Genomic DNA, 21,642 nt, shown 5'->3' with positions numbered 1-21,642 from the left:
AGCTTAGAGCCTGACTTGGGGCTTGATCCCATGAACCATGAGATCATGACGTGAGCTGAAATCAGGAATATGATGCTTAAAGGACTGAACCTCCCAGATGCCCCAGGAAGTTTGTACCTCTTAATCCCCTTCTCCCTCAACCTCTCCCACCTCTGATAAGCAACAGTTTGCTTCCTGTATCTATGAATCTGTTTCTGTATTGTTTGTTTGCTAGTTTTGTTTTCTGGATTCCTCATATAAGTGAAATCAGTGTTCCAATATTGAAGTGAAAGTGACTGATTCCAAAGCTCTCAACGGTTTTCAAAAAATATGTAAGATAATGACCAAATAAAAAAAATTAACATATAGTAGAATTGACATTTTGTTGGCATATAGTTCTATGAATTTTAACACACGTGTAGATTGCTGTAATCACAACTACAATCAGGATTCAGGACTGTTCTATCACCCCCCCCCCCCAAATCTCCCTGCAGTCACCGTCCTTTGTAGTCATATCCTTTCCCTACTGCTGGCGACTACTGTCTGTTCTCTGCTGCCATACTTTTGTCTTTTTGATAATATCAAAAACATGAAATCACACAGTATGTAAGCTTTCAAAGAATTTAAAAATTTTTGAAATACTTATAGTTTCACAGAAAGTTGTGAAAAATAGTACAAAGAGATCCTGATACCCTTCACCTGGTTATCCCAATGCTGGAATCTTAACCTAACTATAGTGCAATATCAAAACCAGGACATTGACCTTGGTAAAACCCACAGCCCTCATTCCACATTCATCAGTTTTACATGCACTCATTTGTGGGTGAGTATACAGTTCTATACAGTTTTATCACAGGTGAGGATTTGTGTAACCACCACCATAATCAAGACACACAATTGTTCCATCACTGCAAAAACCCTTGTGTGACCCCCTTAGAGTCACAAATTTTGGAAGGATTTCTTTATATGTCCCCCATCCTTTTAAAAAAGACCTACTATAGGGGTGCCTGGGTGGCTCAGTCGGTTAAGCATCTGACTTTGATTAAGCGTCATGGTCCATGGGTTGGAGCCCCGAGTTGGGCTCTGTGCTGACAATTCAGAGCCTGGAACCTGCTTCAGATTCTGTGTCTCCCCCCTCTTTCTGCCCCTCCCCAGATTGCACTCTGTCTCTCTGTCTCCCCAAAATAAATAAATATTAAAAAAATTTTTTCTTATGGCACAAGTACAGAGACTCAGATCAATGGAACAGAATAGAGAACCCAGAAATGGACCCACAAACGTCTGGCCAACTAATCTTTGACAAAGCAGGAAAGAATATCCAATGGAATAAAGACAGTCTCGTCAGCAAGTGGTGCTGAGAAAACTGGACAGCATAATGCAGAAGAATGAACCTGGACCACTTTCTTACACCATACACAAAAATAAACTCAAAATGATGAAAGACCTAAATGTAAGACAGGAAGCCATCAAAATCCTCGAGGAAAAAGCAGGCAAAAACCTCTTGGATCTTGATTACAGCAACTTCTTACTCAACACGTCTCTGGAGGCAAGGGAAACAAAAGCAAAAATGAATGACTGGGACCTCATCAAAATAAAAAGCTTCTGCACAGCGAAGGAAACAACCAGCAAAACTAAAAGGCAGCTGAATGGGAAAAGATATTTGCAAACGACATATTAGATAAAGGGTTAGTATCCAAAATCTATAAAGAACTTATCCAACTCAACACCCAAAAAACAAATAATCCAGTGAAGAAATGGGCAAAAGACATGAATAGACACTTGTCCAAAGAAGACATCCAGATGGCCAACTGACACATGAAAAAATGCTCAACATCACTCATCATCAGGGAAATACAAATCAAAACCACAATGAGATACCACCTCACACCTGTCAGAATGGCTAACATTAACAACTCAGGAAACAACAGATGTTGGCGAGGATGCAGAGAAAGAGGATCTCTGGTGGGAATGCAAGCTGGTGCAGCCACTCTGGAAAACAGTATGGAGGTTCCTCAAAAAATTAAAATAGAACTACCGTATGACCCAGCAATTGAACTACTATGTATTTATCCAAGGGATACAGGTGTGCTGTTTCTAAAGGACACATGCACCCCGATGTTTATAGTAGTCCTATCAACAATAGCCAAAGTATGGAAAAAGCCCAAATGTCCATCGATGGATGAATGGATAAAGAAGGTGTGGTATATATATACAATGGAGTATTACTCAGCAATCAAAAAGAATGAAATCTTGCCATTTGCAACTACGTGGATGGAACTAGAGGGTATTATGCTAAGTGAAATTAGTCAGTCAGAGAAAGACAAATATCATATGACTTCACTCATATGAGGACTTTGAGAGACAAAACAGATAAACATAAGGGAAGGGAAGCAAAAATAATATAAAAACAGGAAGGGGAACAAAACAGAAGAGACTCTTAAATATGGAGAACAAATTGAGGGTTACTGGAGGGGTGGTGGGAGGGGGGATGGGCTAAATGGGTAAGGGGCATTAAGGAATCTACTCCTGAAACCATTGTTGCACTATATGCTAACTAATTTGGATGTAAAATAAAATATATATATATATATATATATATATAAAAAATAAAATAAAAAATTTTAATGACCTACTATAATGAAATTAAACAGAATTAATCCAATCCTTTTTTGTACCATAATATTTACTTTGTTTTTTACTGACTTGATTACTTTTGGAAATAAATACTATAATAAAAATTTTTCAGTTTTTTTGCTATTCTTCTTTTCATTGTGTGATTATTATTGAAAATAATTTTGTCACATAGACAGAGTGTGTTAAAAAGTGATCTATCCCAGGTAGGTCACTATGCTATGTGGGTCATTATTTGGAAACCAGAATCTTGGACTTTCCCAGGCATCCAGATATGTAGTTACCCATCACTAAAAATTAGTTCAAACTCTTATAGTTGTTGAGCCAAATGGAAGAAACTTACAATAACTTTTCCTCTTCAGTACTTTTCTAAAAAACAAATTTTATAATGAAAAGTATAACATGTGGGTGGGGTGCCTGTGTGGCTCAGTCGGTTAAGCATCCCACTCTTGATCCCAGGGTCATGAGTTTAAGCCCCGCCTTGGACTCCATGTGGGGTGTGTAGCTTACTTTAAAAAAGGGGGGAAAAAAGCATAACATGTTAAACCTATAAAAAAAATGTCTATTTTGGTAGTAAATAGATGAACTATGGAAATGGAATAAATCAAACTTGTCTTTAAGTTAAAAAAAGACTTTTTAAAAGGAAAAGTAGTTTCCAAACCTATAAAATCTCAATGCTTCCTTGGGGCTCTTCCCCCCCCCCCATCTAATCATATTTATTATTTTAAGATAAGAAAAACTGCAGACAATCCATTTCTAATTTTTTTCTATCTGCATATAACTTAAAATAAATTTTATTCATAAAGAAGATTGCTGCTTAAGAATTACCAGAATACTATTCAACCATATTGATTTGTGAGGAACTCTGTCTTTTTACTGGCCCCATCCATATGTTGTTTCTGTCATGGGTTAATATTTATTATAAACGTAAGGATGGTTCCCACTCTGCTCAAGTAATCCCTTTTGCATTCTCTGGTCTGTTGAGCCTCTAGTCGTGATAGCATTTTTCTCCTAACCTGGACAGAAACATTCCATTCAGCTACTGATGGCATATCTTATTTTCAGGCCCATGGGCTGGAATAATAAAGAAACCAAACATTAATGAGAGGGGGCAACAAGGGGACGTTTTTGCTATTTCATTTTTATTGACTCTTTTAATGAATAGTTTGCTTTTTCATTTTTATTGACTCCTTTTATATGTAGTCTCTTTTCTATATAATTGGAGTTATAAGCCAAGACGTGGTAAACTTTCAGAGCTGACTTAATGAATTCATTACCGTGATTGGATATACACATTGTGGTTCTTGGTGACTGGCTTTGCCCCGAGGTCCACAGACATGGCTACTAATGAGCACAGTAGAACACTGCTCCTTCAGGTAAGAGGCGTATTCTCTCTTAGCCCCTCCAGATTGACCCTCTACTCTTCCCCACCTAGGGTTGCCAGATTTAGCAAAAATGCAGGATGAAGAGTAAGGTCAGATGTTTTCCCCCAGCTCCTCCTTCTCTGGCTGCTGAAGGTTGGCTGGGTCCCTCTGCAAAGCCACAGTTCCGGGGCTCAGGTGCAGGAGTGGCAATGACTGTCTCTGCAGTAGCCCCAAAGTGCTTCACCATCTTGTTCTGGTTTCCTTTAACCCTGATACGACACTGAAAATGGTCCCTTCCTTAAATTCTCTGTTCCCCATTTGAAAGTTCCATCCATTTCCTGTCAGGATTCTGATTGACATAATATCCGATGAGTGGTGAATGCATTATATGTTTTGTAAAAATATAACTTGTAAATTGAATCATAGTTTTTATTGACATAAATCTAAGTCTATGGGTTGACATAGTTTCAAGGCTGCTGTAGCTTGATTTATGGTGTGTCTTCAACTGAAGGAGGATCCTAGTATCTCTGATTTTGGAGGCTTTGGAGATGGTTCTATTCATTGGCTATTGGACATAAGTCAACAGTGAAGACTTCCATGCATGTAATATTGTCCTTCTTTTGATCCTTCTCTTGCATAAGTATTATTATTTGATATTTATGCAATTTTAGTTACTTTATCTTTTAAGAAGATATAAATGTGTACATGTATATATGTATGTCTGCGTGCATGTATAACATTTAAAGAGTGGTAAAATGTTAAATAAATCATGATAGATTCATACTGTTGAATACTATGTAGTCATTAAAAAGAATGAGATAGACCCATAGGATGCCTGGGTAGCCCAGTTGGTTCAGCAACGGATTTTTGATTTTGGCTCAGGTCAGAATCTCACATTTATGAGTTCAAGCCCTGCATCAGGCTCTGCACTGACAGTGCAAAGCCTGCTTGGGATTCTGTTTCTCTCTGTCTCTGCGCCTCCCCTGCTTGTGCTTTCTCTCTCTCTCAAAATCAAGAAAATTAACTAAAAACAAACAAACAAACAAACAAAAAAACCACAAAGAATGAGGTAGGCCTATAAGTACTAATATGGAAGTAGCTCCAAGACATTTTGTTAAGTGACAAAACCAAGACCAGAATAAAAAATATAAAATCAAGTGCTTTGTGTATGTGTGATTGTGAAGAGTAGACTGGGGAGGCTGTGCGTGCCAGACAACAGACAACGCCTGGGCAGAACGGAGGAAGGTGCTTTCATGTTTCGTTCTCTCTACTTACACAAGGCAAAGGACTCTTGATGTATCTTTTAAAACATGTGTTTTGTGGGGCGCCTGGGTAGCTCAGTTGGTTAAGCGTCCAACTTCGGCTCAGGTCTGATCTCGCCATTCCTGAGTTTAGGCCCTGCATCAGGCTCTGTGCTGACAGCTCAGAGCCTGGAGCCTGCTTCAGATTCTGTGTCTCCCTCTCTCTCTGCCCCTCTCCTGCTTGTACTCTCTCTCTCTCTCTCAAAAATAAATAAACATTACAAACATGTGTTTTGTGTTCATTTCTGCTTTCTCCTAAGACCTCACCAAAATGGCAGTAAAGATGTAAAGAGACAATACAGGGGAAGTAGAACAGAGACCGCTATAGAGGATTAGAGACCATAAAATTTTGGAAGCTTACATGTGAAGGATAGGTAGCAACTGAATTATTAGAGCAGTGAAAATGGAAGCATACGTTTCTGCAGAGGTGGTTGCCAGTGGAAAGCAACTGATTCATGGGCGGGGAACATCTGAAAGACTCAGAAGTTAGAGACCTTCCAAGAAGGGCAAGATGTGAGATAAACACAGGAAAATTAGTTGAGAGTTTGCATAAGGAGTAATTAGGCCCCTTGAACTTCTACCACACCCCCTGAAGTCCAGTGATTATACCCTCAACCCAAGAAGGAAATGGGAGGTTTGGTATTGGAGAGATTACACCAAGAGACTCTGGACTCAGGGATGATGACAGGCACAGCTGAAGGTGGGGATGAAGCACTAGACAGAAAACAGTGGAATCTGGTGAACCACTGCATACCACATGGTGACACCCAGGCTTTGTCCCCTCCTTAGTCCCCACAAGAATGGCAGGGAAGCTTATAGCCTTCACTCAGCAGACTGGATAATTACTCTTTGGAGAAGATCCAAGAAAAAGATCTATTGACTTTTAGGGTTGTCCAGTAAAACACCCAAGCTCCACTTGATTACCCTGCAGTGGAACTCACCATTTTACAAGCCCTATTTGTGTACTGAAAGCTTCCAATCTGGTTTTTAGCACTTCAGTTTTAATATGAACTGGAAGACTTTCGAGGAAAACTTCTTACAAAGAAAAAAAGTAGTAAAACGACAGAATAAAACTCAGGAGAGTCCAAGGCAGTGCAAAGGGCAGAAGAAAACCGTGGGGCATCCAGATTGGGTGGAGGCTGGCAGCACAGGCCATGAAAGAATTCACCCGAGGCAGAACAAAGGAGATAGAAGTTTATTGAATATACTGCAAGGGGGCAGTCGGGACAGCAAAGGACACTGTGTTGGGGGCGGTGGTGAGGGGCTATAGTTAGAGGGCAGAGTGAGAGGGTTCAGGGACTATGTGGAATTTTCCCTTTCTTTGGTAATCTTAGGAATTATGCCTGGCTGTAAGTAGTCTATTGGTCAGTTAGGGCCTATGGTTATTTTGAGGTGGGTCACTTAATGAGCCTGTTTGCATTCAACGTGGTGGTTGCTGTGAGCCCTTTTGCCTTGCTTAGGTTTCCATTGCTCAAGCCTGTTGCCTAAAAGTGGCCTCTACATAAACTTCAAACAAACTATTAATATCCTCTGAAAGATAAGTGATGATATTGCATTCGTGGGATAAAAATAGTATGCTAAGACAATGCAATAATGAAAGAACAAGGAAGAGCTTTAGAAATTAAAAATAGGTTAAGTGAAAAATTCAAAAGAATGGTTGAAAGATAAAGTTGAGGAATTGTTCAAGAGTAGATCAAAAAAGTTAGGAAAGGAAAGGAAAGGAAAGGAAAGTAAAGGAAAGGAAAGGAAAGGAAAGCAAAGCAAAGCAAAGCAAAGCAAAGCAAAGCAAAGGAAAGTAGGGCAATTCAAGAGGTTCAATATCTGACTAATAGGAATTTCAAAAAGCAGACAAAAGAGAGAGGCAGAAATCACCAGATACTGAACTAGTCTGGGTTTTCCAGAAAAACAGAACCAATACTATATATACATATAAGTGTAATATATTTGCTTACTTGAATGTGGAGGCCAATTAGTGCCAAAATCTGCAAGAAATCCAGGAGAGCCAATGGTATAACTCCAGTTTGAGTCTGAGTCCAAGGGCAGGAGAACAACACCCTGGGTGGTAGGCTGTCAGGCAGAGAAAGTGAATTCTCTCTAATTCAACATTTTGTTCTGTTCCTGGAGCTTCAGTGAATTGAATGAGGTCTATCTGCATTGCTGAGGGCAATTTGCTTTATGCAGTCTACTGATTTAAATATTAATATCATCTAGAAATACACAGACACACCCAGAATAATGTTTAACCAAATATCTGGGCACCTTGTGGCCCCATCAAGCTGACACATAAAATGAACCATCATAGATAGATATAGGAACATATCCTAGAATAAAGGATGTGGAGAGTCCCATTAAGAATGAGAAATGCGGGCACTTGGGTGGCTCAACTAGCTGAGGCTCTGACTCTTGATTTCAGCTCAGGTCATGAGCTCACACAGTTTGTGGGATCAAGTCCCGAGTTGGGCTCTGCCCTGGCAGTGTGAAGCCTGCTTGGGATTCTCTCTCTCCATCTGTCTCTACCCCTCCCCCATTCATGTGTGCATGCTCTCCCTCCCTCTCTCTCAAAATAATAAACTTTAAAATTTTTTTCTTAAAAAAAAGAACGAGAAATGAAAACGACACTGTAAAATCCCCAGCAGGGAGAAAAAGAATCTAAAAGCTTCCAAAAAGAAAAAGAAAAGTCATGAGGACATACCACAGCATTGAACTCTCAACACCAGAAGCTAAAAGCTAATAAAGCAATGCCTTAAAAATTCTGAGACAATATCTCTCCAATCCAATTCTCTGCTCAGCTAAACTATTAAATATTAAGATAGCAAAAAAGATGTTTTCTAACAGACAAATCTGAAAAAATGTTGCTTTCTTTACATTTTTTTTTCCTCCAGGAATCTTCTGAAAATTTGCATATAAGGGGATACAAAACATATTTGTTTAAAAGTTTTCTTAAGCTTTCTGGAATAGTTTGAGTGTTGACAAATAAGATATCTTGATGTTAATTACCTAATAGTTATTAATCACTATTTTCCTAATTCAAATGGCTAAATACATTAGGACATACACTTGACTGTATTATGTAGAAAACATTTCTACCAGAGTAAAAATTTTCCATTGTAGGGTAGGAAAAGAAATCTTGTTTCTTCAACTCTTCTAGGATCTTGATTGGGATGTTATAACAAAAGACAGATTAGCAGTGCAAAACATACAAATTTATTTAATCTAAATTTTATGTAATGCAAGAGCCTTCATAAAGAAGTGAAGATCCCAAGAAACGGCTAAATCTTAGTGGTTTTATCCTGGGTTTGAAGAAGAGTGGAAAGTCATGGAACAACATGGAGGACAAAATGCACATGTTGATAGTAGTAAACTGGGGGAAACTTAGCAATACTTGTTTGAATTCCTCTCAGAGTCCCTCCATCTTTGATAAAAGGAATGCTCCTTTTCTCTGGGTATAGGAAGAGCTCTTCTCATAGGAGGGTCTTATGACGTGCTTCAGGGCAGAAAAGACCAGAGAGTCCTTCCTGAACCTGCCATTTCCCAAATTCCTTCCGCTTAAAATATGCAATATGCCAAGGTGCCATATTTGGGGGTAGTGTGTTCTGAACCCTGTCACTATCATAAATTAAATGTGTTAACTCTTTTTGAGATACTGTTGCTAAGAATCTTTATGTAGAATCAGATAAGTCTGTAGTTTTCTTTTACTCTTTTACATGAATTTTCTATCATGTTCTCTTAATAACCCTCAAAGGAAAAAACCCTAGATTAGTACTTTAAAATTAATGAATTATTTAGACATATCCTTTAGAGTTATTTAGGTATATCCTCTCATATAATTTCCTCCTTCTAATCAGGGTAGAAGTATTAATACCCAGTGCTAAAACCTTGGCTTGAATTTCTTTAAATTATCTTTGTATAAGTAATACTCCTAACATAAATGTGGTTGGGGAGCAAACAAACTAGAGGAATAAATATGTAACAAAAAGCTACAGTGATTATCTGGTATGTGAACTTGGGAGGGTTTTCTGAAATGTTTTATAGGATTTGTGTGTCATTTTCATAATCAGAATATATCTGTATATAAGTATGTACATGTATGTAGATATATATGTAAAATAAAGTATGTATATGTATGTATATACATGTAAAATAAAACAAGAGGTTGTACATAGTAGGTTTGGGCTCTATCATTGCTTTTCTTTATGGTCTTAACCTTTATCACAAAGGGGTTTCACTAGCACAAACCTAAAAGGATTTTCTGTTGAACTTCACATGACATTCTAAGATATGATTTAGCTATTTTGACCAAATGACTCTGAACTGAGGTGACCAAAGCAACTGCCTTGCTCTAGATAGTTAGGTCCAAATTGGGGTCAGCACGTTAATGGCGTGGTGAGGAATGTCCATGCTAGGCAAATGGGCAATCACTTGTCAGTTCATAATCAGCCAAGGTAAATACACGTGCAAGCACATGAAATGAACTTAACATATGAAAAAAAAAGTAAATTTAATGATATATTATTAAGTAATAAACAAAATACATTTCAACCCCCAATTTTTTTCTCTTCTTTTCTTGTCAGGCCATTTTATGTTGACCAGAAAATAGAAATGACAAAGTTGCCCTTCTGGAGTGGGAGCATTTTCTTTCACAGTAGCCCCCAACCCCACCTTTTTTTTAAAGTTTCTTTTTTGTAAGTAATCTCTACACCCATGAGTTTGGGTGGGGCTCAAACTCATGACCCTGAGATCAAGAGTTGAACGTTCTTCCGATTAAACCAGCCAGGTGCACACCGCCCCCCCCCCCCCCCCAGTAGTCCTTCTTACCTGAGAAAACCTGGATTTGGTTCTTTCCTCTTTAATTTCTAGGACAAACAGCTAAAGGATTCTCAGTCTCATGGTCTCTAGTTTTTGTATTATGATTCCAGTCCTTAGCATACATTTAGAGACTCTACTGGAGGTTCTGCAAATAATTCATACATTTAGAGACTCTACTGGAGGTGGCATTAGGAATAGAAGTGTTTGATAATCTTTTCTCTATGCTTACCTCATATGGCACGGTGCTACAGATTGAATGTTTGTATGTCCTCTAATTCATATGTTGAAAACTACCCCCTAATGTGATGGTATTTGGAAGTGGGGCCTTTGGGAGATTATTAGGTCATAAGAGTGGAGCCCTCATGAATGGGATTAGTGCCCTTAGAAAAGAGACTCCAGGGAGCTCCCTTGCCCTTTCTGCCATGTTAAGACACAGTGAGAAGATGGCTATATATGAACCAGGAAGCAAGTCCTCACCAGACATCAAATCTTCCAGCACCTTGATTTTGAACTTCCCAGCCTCCAGAAGTGTGATAAATAAATATTTGTTGCTTAAGCCATCCGGTCAGTGTTATTTTTGTTATAGCAGCCTGAATGGACTAAGACACACGGGAAATAAAAGAATGTTTGACATTCTAGGTCTCTCCTAACCCACATCCAGTCCATTAGTAGGTCTTCCCAACTTTCACTCCTTGAAATATACCTTTAAGGGGCCTGCCTTTGTCCAGTTTCACCACCTGGCCCTCAGGAGAGTTGTTTTGGTCCTGGTCCCAGGGGAGTTGTCCAACAGAACCACTGTAACAGCTGCAATTTTAAATCTCTTGCACACTCCAGTGTTTTTACCAACTAGCAACCAAAGTGACCTTTGCCAAGCACAAGTTGGACCATGTCTCCCTCCTATTTACTATTAATAATTTTTAAAGTTATGTTTGTTGAGGTATAATTTGCATACAGGAAAATTCACCCCTTTAAGGTTTACAGTTTTATGAATTTTAACAAATGCACACCACATGCATGATTTAGAACAATTCCATTGCCTCCAAAAGTTCCCTTGAGCCCCTTTGTAGGCAAACCTTTCTCAGCCTACAGCCCCTGGCCACTGATCTGTTTTTTGTCTCTATGGTATTACCTTTTCCACACTGTTACAGAAATGGAATCATACCACATGTAGCCTTTTGAATCTGGTTTCTTTCACTTAGCGGAGAGCATTTGAAATTCATTCATTAGTTGCACATGTCAGTTCTTTCCTTTTTATTGCTAACTGGTATTCCAGCAATATAACTGGTTATCCATCAGTTGGTAGATGTTTGGGATGTTTCCTATTTTTGGTGACTATAATTAAAGCTACTATAAATATTTGTGTTCAGGTTTTTTTAGGTTTTTGGATGGAGAGACATATATCCATTTCTCTTGGTTCGATCTGTAGCAGTAGGATTTCTGGGTAGTATAGTAAATACATGTTAAATGTTATAAGAAATTGATATTCGGGGCGCCTGGGTGGCGCAGTCGGTTAAGCGTCCGACTTCAGCCAGGTCACGATCTCGCGGTCCGTGAGTTCGAGCCCCGCGTCGGGCTCTGGGCTGATGACTCAGAGCCTGGAGCCTGTTTCCGATTCTGTGTCTCCCTCTCTCTCTGCCCCTCCCCCGTTCATGCTCTGTCTCTCTCTGTCCCAAAAAAATAAATAAACGTTAAAAAAAAAAAAAAAAAAAAAAAAAAAAAGAAATTGATATTCTGTTTTCCAAAGTGGCTGTATCCTTTTCCATTCCCATCAGCAATGCATGAATTCCAGTGACTCCTCATCCTCCTCAGCACTTGGTATTTTCAGGTTTTTTAATTTGAGACATTCTGGTTTTAATTTGCATTTCCTTAATGACTAATGATGTTGAGCATCTTTCATGTGCTTAGTTGCTACCCATCTTTTCTTTGGTGAAGTGTTTGAATTTGTTACCCATTAAAAAAAATGGGTTATTTTGTTATTGAGTTGTATTATTATTATTTTAAATAAGAAGTCCTGAATAGATAATACATTCACATAGTTGAGAAGCCAAAAAATGTTAAAAAAAAAAAAAAAAAAGTCATTCATTAGGAAGTGCCATCTTTTTGCCTTTATGCAGACTTAGCTAGAAAACATTCTCATTAATTTATATTTCCTTCTGGAGTTTCTTTATGTGACTACAAATATATATTCCTACCTCCTCTCCATCCTTACACCAGAAGTAGCATACTATGTATACCGTCCAGCATCAGTATATTCCGGAAAGCTTACTCAGAGTGCTTTACAATGACATATGATTCTATTATGGGGTAAGGCTTATTTAACCAGTCCTCAATTGATGGATGTTTGTTTCCAATTATTTCTTTACAAATAACACTGCATACAATGAGTAATGTTGTACATAGGTTCTTTGGTATGCTCACAGTTATATCTGTAAGGCTATATTCCAAAAATAATTTTCAGATTTCTGTTCTTAAAGTATGGCTATCTTAATGAGTATGTAAGTTTCCACTGTTCATTTCAACTCCGCTCAAGGTTCTTGTGTGAACCCTATTCATAAAAAATAAAACTGGTGTAGGGTGCCTGGTGGCTCATTCAGTTAAGCATCCGACTCTGGATTTCTGCTCAGGTCATGATGTTGGGTTGATGGGACAGAGCCCTGAGTCGGACTTAGTGCTGAAAGCACGGAGCCTGCTTGGGTTTCTCCCTTTTCCTCTTGCTCTGCCCCTCACCTGCTCTCTCTCTCTCTTTCTCTCTGTCTCAAAATAAATAAATAAACTTAAAAAAAAAAAAAAAGAAAATTGGTGTGTGCATATATGATGTGTGTGTGGGAATGCAGTGGGCATAGGGAGGCTATAAATTGGAAGTTCCTCATGATTCAGACTCTACTTGCCAGGAAAGGTATAGGAAGAGGAAGTGCCCGGCCCCACAAAGTTCTTCTGTGATAGTGACATTCTTAACCCTGCTCCAAACCTTCCTGTGTCTGTGTTCTATTTATTTTACATCTCATGCTTATATCTGTGTCTTTTGCTTCTGATCTTTATCTGGGTAAAGAAAGATTTTTTTTTCTGATGTGTATTTCAGTCTCACTAGTGATTTATGGAGTTTGCTCTTCATAAGTTTTTCTTTTGATCATTGTTCACCCTCAGTTAATTTGCTCAAGTGAAGAGTAAAATCTCAGGAGGAGATTAGCAAGAAGGATAGCATTTAGCTTTATCAAATGAAGTGTTTCTGAATTTGATCATTCACTTCTCACTCAAGGGGAAATTCAAGATGTAGTAGTAACCTCTTTGATATTTAACAATCTCATTGATGTTCTCAGTTATTTATGTCTTAAAGGGCCATACTGACTTTAAAAGCTGATTATTCTTTTAAATCCTACTCATATGCTAAAATAAGAAGCTGAAGACAAAACAAAACCACTAACCAGACTGCCTTCTGGTTAGCCCTAAATTTAACACAAATCTTACCTTTAGTATTAAAGAGATCTTTTAATTTTGGCTTCCTTATGTACACACAGCTATTGAGGTAACTGTGAGCTGGTTGTTTATTAGGAAGAGGCAATTGTGAAAGTGAAGTCAGAAAGCCTTGGTCAGGCATATGCCACTGGTTCACCTCTCTCCTGCACAAGTTATTTTCAGAAGAAAATGCGGCAAATAAAGACTATATTTTTCTTTCCACACTGTTTATTTCAAGAGACATGGGAACCATCACGAAGCAGATTCATAGGCTTAAAATGTAAACCCTGTAAGTCTGCTTTGTTTGAGTTTATGAAGATGTGATTGTGGAGCCTCTTCCTCCCTGGTCTCACCTCTGCCCTGAGAAAATGGCAGGCCCTGAAATTTATGGGAATTCTGACCTAAGAGGCCAGGAAATGCCTGAGACTAGAGAAGGTGGGAAGCATGGAGACTGGCCCCTGATGGGGTGCATTTCCCAGAAGAGAAAATAATATTACCTGTAGCTCTAATTTCCACTGCACTGTTTTTAAACACTTGAAGATTTGTTATTCCTCTTGAAATAGCCCCAGGCATATGGAAGACACTGGATTCAAGTAACTTCCCTTCCCTTCCAAGTCTTAAGGCTGGGGGGAAAAAAAATCCTTGAAGCAATTAGAAAATCCCTAGTCTTAAAACTGTAGACACAAATGGCACATGCATAGTTCAAAGTTTTAGGGGAAAATGATTGCTTTCAGGTTGAAATTTACTGGGAACAATTTTATTTCAAAAGATCAATTTTTGCCATTTCTACTAAGCTAACAAGGACAAGGCTGAACGAAGCCTTAGAGTAAGTCATGAAAGCTCCAGATTAAAAAATATTTTTTAAATGGTCTCATTGAGAAATTTTTCAAATGAGAGTCACACTTGAATGAATGAATGCTGTATCAAATTATCCGGAGACAAAGAAGAGAAGCCATTCTACCAGAACAAATGCAGCCTGCTTTGTTTAGAGGACAAATCATTCTTGCAGCCAGTTTGAAATGTCACTTTTAAGTCAATGAGAGTTGTGTTCAAATAAGAGGGGGAAGCAAGACCCTATTATATTCACTAGGATGTGATGTTTTGCCTCTGAATGGTTTCTACAGTGCATGAAAATTCCTTTTTTTGGAGGGGGGTGTGTCTTTTTTAATGTCTTAAACTGTTTTCAGGTTTTACAAAGTGCTTCAGTTTTTACATCAAAAGGGCAGACACGATCACACTGGAACACCAGTTGTCCAACTACAGAAGCTCTGGACTTTTGGGATAAGACTTTTGAACTCTTGGTAAAAACAGACTCATTGGCTCACATGGGGGAGTTGTCTTCTGGAAGGAATCCAGGGTTTGCAGCCGTCCAACCCAGCCATTTTCTCCATCTTTCCATGATATCACCACTGGAGCCCTGGCCATAATGGGGTAGGAGCCACAATGCTGTCCAGTGGCATAGGAAGTTCAGAGGTGAGTTGGAACAAAACTGATGGGGGAGTCCATCTGTTGCCAAGAATTGACCAGACTGGCTGGCAGCTGTGGGCTTTATAAGCAATTTGGGCCTCTTGTTTCATTTTGGCAAACTCTAAACCCCCCAATACTATTGGTTTGGTCATAAAATCAATTCATTTTTGTTGCCATCATTAAAAATAAATTTTCTTATTACTAAAAGAGACTATAATACTAAGCAACAGTCCAACACCATCAAATTATTGTATCTTCTGGCAGATATAATAAAACACTCAAAATGACTGATGATGTTTTTATATCATTTTGAAGTCTGATTTTCTTTTTAAAAAGACAAGCTTCTCCATGGAGATGGGGGGAGGTAAGCCTGACTGCCAATGCTGCCATCCTTGCTCAATGACAAGGAAGGCTGGACTGACACCAGCTTGTGGGGAAAGCAGACACTCACTTTGATCTGTAAAAGTCTATCCAGAAATAAACAAGGGATGACACCTTGTGCATAACCATATAGCAGAGACTCAAAAGTTTTTGAATGAGCCACATAAAAGAATTCCTTCTGAAAAGAAAGCAAGATTTAAAAGGGCACAAATTCCACACACACTATCTGTTGACATAGATCAAATTCTCCACTTAATTGCATGACTTTCCGATTTGGATTTCTGGTAGAGACAAAGCTTCAGGATAGTGGTTAGCAGCCTGTGGACAGGGGTCTATCTAGGTTTGGGAAAAATCAGAAAATGCTCTTTCCTGATTGCTATTTCCAAATATGCCTTAAGGTAAACAATACATGGTACAAATACCAGGGCCAAGTTCTTCATTGCAAGTCTAATAATAATATTGTTAGTAATTATAAAAAGAATATTAAAAGTAACACTAACGGTATGTATTACATTTTACTATGTGCCAGGCACCGTGTTAGGTGCTGATGTGCATTTAATCTTTAAGCAGTCATCGTCGGGTTGGTATTATTAGCCCCATTTTACAGATGAGAACACCAAAGTGAAGAAAAGTAATATGTCCATAATATGAGCCAATATTTGAATCCAGGCAGTGTAGCTGTAGAGCCCAAGTGCTTTAAGCTTTAAAAAGAGCTAGCACTTATGGAGCATGCATTTGCTGTTATTACTATCATTTTGCAGATACAGGTAGAAAAACTTTCCCAATGTTGCACTGCTGTTAAGGGCAGATGTGAGATGTAAACCTGTCATTCTGACTCTAGACTCTGAACATTTAATGTCTAAGGTTGTCTAACCAGTTGAAATATACATATTAGTCATGAGAGTTAGTAAAGGTATTTTCATTTTGAGTTAAAGAAAAATGGGATCTGAATTGCTTTGCCTAAGTTGGCCATTCTGATGAGGTGGTTGTTGTTATTTGCTCTTAGGACTATGCTGTCGCGGACTAGATGGCTGGACCTTTTGCTGGTTTACACTACCCTCTAGTGGTTAGTAGAAAATTCTGGGGATACGCCTATTTGGTGACAAAGAAATAGAAGGTTGTTCATTAAAAAGACTCCTTTTAAACATAAAATTATGAACCTATATTGATAGTATTTGTACTTTTAGTATCTTTTGGCTGAGAAAAATATATAAAGTCAAAGAGCTGCTATGAATTTGGTATCCCTTTGATGTGAATGGATTTTTATTCATCTCAATAATACACATCTAGACTGAAAACAAGATGACATATATATTATCTTGTTTTCAATGTACATGTACATACACATATACACATACACACACATATACCTAGATATAGATATAGATATAGATAGATACATAGATATATAGATAAGTGTGCATGTGTGTGATTTATTTATAAGTGTTAGCTCTAGACAATGCTGGGGTGCATTGATGGATTTGAAAGTCTTCACAACAGACTTTCCTTGAAGGCTCTTTGGCTGGAACTTCCACAAATACCCATACCTAAACCAATCACAGGCAAAGGGAATTGAATTGACACAAAATCTTAGATTAATCAGTATATTCTCCTGAATTGAGCACAGAGGCCCCTTTCCTGAGAGGAAGAAACCTAAAGAAAATTGGTTTTCTGTTTACAAGGAAGAAGTCCTGCTAGAGGATGCATAGCTGTCTTACTTAGGTCTCTCTTGTCCCCCATTCTGCATCCCTGGCTGACTTCAGGAGGTGGAGGCCTGGAGACGGGAGGGCAGTGGGAACAATCCTCATGCAGGCAGTATGGAGTGCACTGTTCTAAAGGGAATTAAAAACAACAATAAAACCAACTAAAAGTGGCCTGCTTTTTATTATCACCACCAGCCTGCAATTCTAAAAAATGACAATGATATATAATTCTCCCTGAATTTTTTTTTTTCTGGTCTAAATTCTAAACAACTATTTTGGTTCCTATTTAGTTTTTATAAATACATACATACATACATGCATAAATTTCCAATTAACACTTTTTTTACTTATTCTTTCATAAACATTGTGTTCTACATCATGAAGTTCATTTGGAGAACTTCTAGTTATCATTTGGCCTATGACACAAGCAGAATCAGCTCCAACCATTTGTTTCAGGAGTAAAGTTCATGATCAGTTGGAATCATTTAGCCCTCAATTTGGGCACAGTTCAATACTTATTCCTGTGTCTAAACTATAGATCTGAAATAATCAATTAAAACTCAGTGATTATAAAGACAAGAAACAGAACTAGAGCAATTTTTAATCCTGTCCACATGCGCCCATGCAAACATATTTGCAAACCGTCAGAATCAACCTACCACAATGTACAGTGAAAAGGTAAGCTTTAAATTATTCATTGAAGACTGGAGCAGAGAAACTGTAGAGAACACCAACTCCGCAAAAACAAAGCATAAGGAAACAGACATTTCACAGAAGAATGACAAGGATGTCTTGTCTTACATTGCCAGAAGAAATCAAACGGACATGTTTGAATGCTTCAATCATTTTCACCAAGACCTAGACCCTCATTCTAAAGTAAAGGATCAGGGGTGCCTGGGTGGCTCAGTCGGTTGAGTGTCTGACTCTTGATTTCAGCTCAGGGCATGATCTCATGGCTGTGGGAACGAGCCCTGAGTTGGGCTCTGCTTTGCTGGGCGTGGAGCCTGCGTGACATTCTCTCTCTCTCTCTCTCTCTCTCTCTGCTCTATGCATCCCCCATGCTCACGTGTGCATGAGAGCATGCTCTCTCTCTCTCTCAAATAAATAAATAAATAAATAAATAAATAAATAAATAAAGGATCAAATACAATCAATGTTTACTATCATTCAACCACTTTCTCTGACTTTTGCAAAATGAAAATTTGGGAAGTTTTAGTCAAATACAGTAGAAGTTTCTGATGAATTTTTTGGTGAAGATATATTAGGGGATTTTTTTTTTCCTGCAGAGATGTTTAAAAATTGCTACAACTCATCCTGAAGAAACTTGACAGTATAACAGTCTCTGGGATTTATTAAATGGGATTATTATGAATCTGCCAATCTCATTTTATGGTTACGATTTTTTCTTAACTGTTTATTGCTTCATTTGAAACATTTAAAAAATTAAAATAATTCAAAATGTCCTTTGTTTAACATGAGTGGAGAGAGCTATGCTTTCCATTAAACATGTGAAGGTTGATTTGGACAATCATTGGCAAATGGGAAGAGGTGAAAGCTTGAAAATAGAAACTGTTATGCTACTCATTACTGTAGCAGAGCAGAGGTAGGTGTAAGGTTTTCCCCCTTTAAAAAATTACATTTTTTAATTTTAAAAATTAAGAAAAGTAACGTATTTTTATTTTAAAAAGTGATGCATTTTTATTTTTTTATTTTAGCAAGAGAAAGAGTGTGCGCATGCATGGAGCAGAGGAAGGACAGAGGGAGAGGGGGAATCGTAAGCTGGCTCCATGCCCACCTGGGAGCCCAGTACAGGACTCTATCCCATGACCCTGGGATCATGACCTGAGCCAAAATTAAGAGTTGGATGCTCAACCAACTGAGCCACCCAGCATCCTGAAAGTAATGTACTTTTAAATCATTACACGTTCTCATTTGTGTCCTGTAACATTTATTTTGGTTGTTTTTTTATTAAAGTGTTTTTACTGATGATTATACTGATGACTGCTGATGCCCTCTGGAGGTAACTAACTTGATGAAGTCTTAGTAGTGTCTCTGAAGAGGTACATTAGAGGTGGAATTATTTACAAGTTGCCGGGATCTGGTTTAAGGTGGGTCTTTCAATGTCAGGCCTGATTGGGATTGGACAGGTTTATGATATAACTGTTTAGTATTGGTTAATATGGTAAGGTTAGGATTTTGAAGTGAGTCTTCAAACAGTAAACAATCATTTGTTAAGTACAGTTGAACTAATTATTGCTTTGAGAAGGAGATATTTACCCAAAGTTTTGGACTGATAGTTTGTGTTTCCTCCAAATTCATGTTAAACTCCTAATCCTCAATCTAATGGTATTTGGAGGTGGGGCTTTGGGAGGTAATTAGGTTTAAGTGAGGTCATGAGAGTAAGGCCCCCAAAATGGGATTAGTGTCTTTATAAGAAGAGGAAGACAGCTCCTGGGATGCCTGGGTGGCTCAGTCAATTGAGCATCAGACTTCGGCTCAGGTCATGATCTTTGCAGTTCACAAGTTAGAGCCCCGTGACTGGCTCTGTGCTGACAGCTCAGAGCCTGGAGCCTGCTGCAGATTCTGTGTTTCCCTCTCTCTCTCTGCTCCTTCCCCACTTATATTCTGCATTCAGTCTATCTCTCTCTCTCTCAAATAAATAAACATTAAAAAGAAAATAAAATAAGGAAGAGACACTAGAGTTCTGTATCCAAGCACATGTACTGAGGGAAAGGTCCTGTGAGCCCATCATGGGGTGGGGGTTGGGGAGGGGCGACAGCTGTCTACAAACAAGGAAGAGGGCCCTCACCAAGAAACTAATCTGTTGGCACCTTTATCTTGAATTCCCCAGCCTCCAGAACCAAGAAATAAATGTCTGTTGTTTAAACCACGCAGTGTATAATGTTTTGTTGTAGCAGCCTGAACTAAGACACCCCACTATGGGCACATTGATAGACTACTGTTTGGATTAACAGATTTTTCAGGAAGTTCAACTCTATCTTCCTCATCAAGAATTTTCTGGAAAAGGAAAGTCATACTACTGCAGGCAGTACGTTGTGTGACTGTAGACAGTTTCGGTTCTCAATATGCGCCATAAATCCAATAAATAAGTTCAGTAAAATAAAATTAATATTGTCTGCATTTCTTTTCTGGCTATCATTATTACTTTTTTTCATTTCGTAATTATATCTGAAATTAATTTGTTTTTTAAAGGAGGGTGTTTAACAACGATGTATTTTGGTTGCCAGTTACGCAACGGAGGCCTGCTAGAGGGATTATATAAAAGGAGCCTATAGTAGTTGGGCATGGGAGCAGTAGGACCCTGGCCTCATAACCACAATAGGAAAGAGCTTACACAAGTAATCCCCTAAAAGACCCAAAGGAGTTCTTCATCATGCAACTTTTTTTGGTGTGTTAAAAACATTAATTCATACACTCATGTTCATACCAGCATTACACACAATAACCAAAAGGTGGAAGCAACTGGTGTCTTCATCTGTTTATCAGATGAACGGATAAACAAATTGTGGTCTACACATACAATGGCATATCATTCAGCCTTCACAAGGAAGGAAGTTCTGTCACATGCTGCAACATGGATGAATCTTGAGGACACTAAGTAACATAAGTCACAGAAAGACCAATGTTATATGATTCCAGTTATATGAGGTACCTAGAGTAGTCAAACTCATAGAGACAGGAAGTAGGAGGGTGGTTGCCAGAGGCTGGGGGAGGGAGACATGGGGGTTTTTGTTTGATGGGTATCGAATTTCAGTTTTGCAAGATGAAGAGAGTTCTGGAGACTGGTTGTACAGCATTGTGAATGTGTTTGACACTATCGAGTTACATACTTAAAAATGGTGAAGATGTTAAATTTTATGTTATGTATATTTTATTACAATTAAAACAATATTGATTGGTTACATTGATGACCCGCCACAATTTGCATAACCTTATTTTGGCATAGCTTCCTTTTTAAGAAAAAGGGGAGGGTACCACAGCAGCCAACCCTCAAAGTTCCCTTGCGTGAGTAAGAAAAGAAAGCTTTTCCTCAGACAATCTGCTGCCACCTGCCAGCAAATTTTTCTAATGTGTGTACAATTGTATGGTGATCTCAGTATGAATGGTGCCCCCTAGAGTTGTGTGATGTGCTACCCGCACCGGCTAAAGAGTCCCTGACAGAGAGCTTCTCAAAATGCAGAGGACCAGGCCTCTCCTCCTCTGAGAGGCTCTACAAATGGTCCAGGGTGTGAGTCATGGCTTTTGGAAGTTTCAGGAAGTTTTCAGGGAAAACACAAGAAATTGTTGATAGGAAGGGTTTGGACTATTCAAGTTGTAGCAGTTGAAAATGCTGTTACATCAAAGTAAATAAGCCCAAAATGTAGTTTCCCAAGGTGCCCTGCCAGCGACCAGGGAGGTAGCTCTGAGTCAGAAGTGGTGGGAGGGGATGAGACAGGAAAGGAAGAAGCTGTCACCAGGATTGTCCTTATTCACAGACACACTGGAACACTGAAAAGGCCCTCTGCACAGAAATAATTTTACTATTATTTGGGAATG

This window comes from Puma concolor, chromosome C1, assembly GCF_028749965.1.
Source record: "Puma concolor isolate L17-30 chromosome C1, mPumCon1.1.hap2, whole genome shotgun sequence".
NCBI classification, from domain to species: Eukaryota; Metazoa; Chordata; class Mammalia; order Carnivora; family Felidae; genus Puma; species Puma concolor.
Note: the sequence above shows the minus strand (reverse complement) of the source record.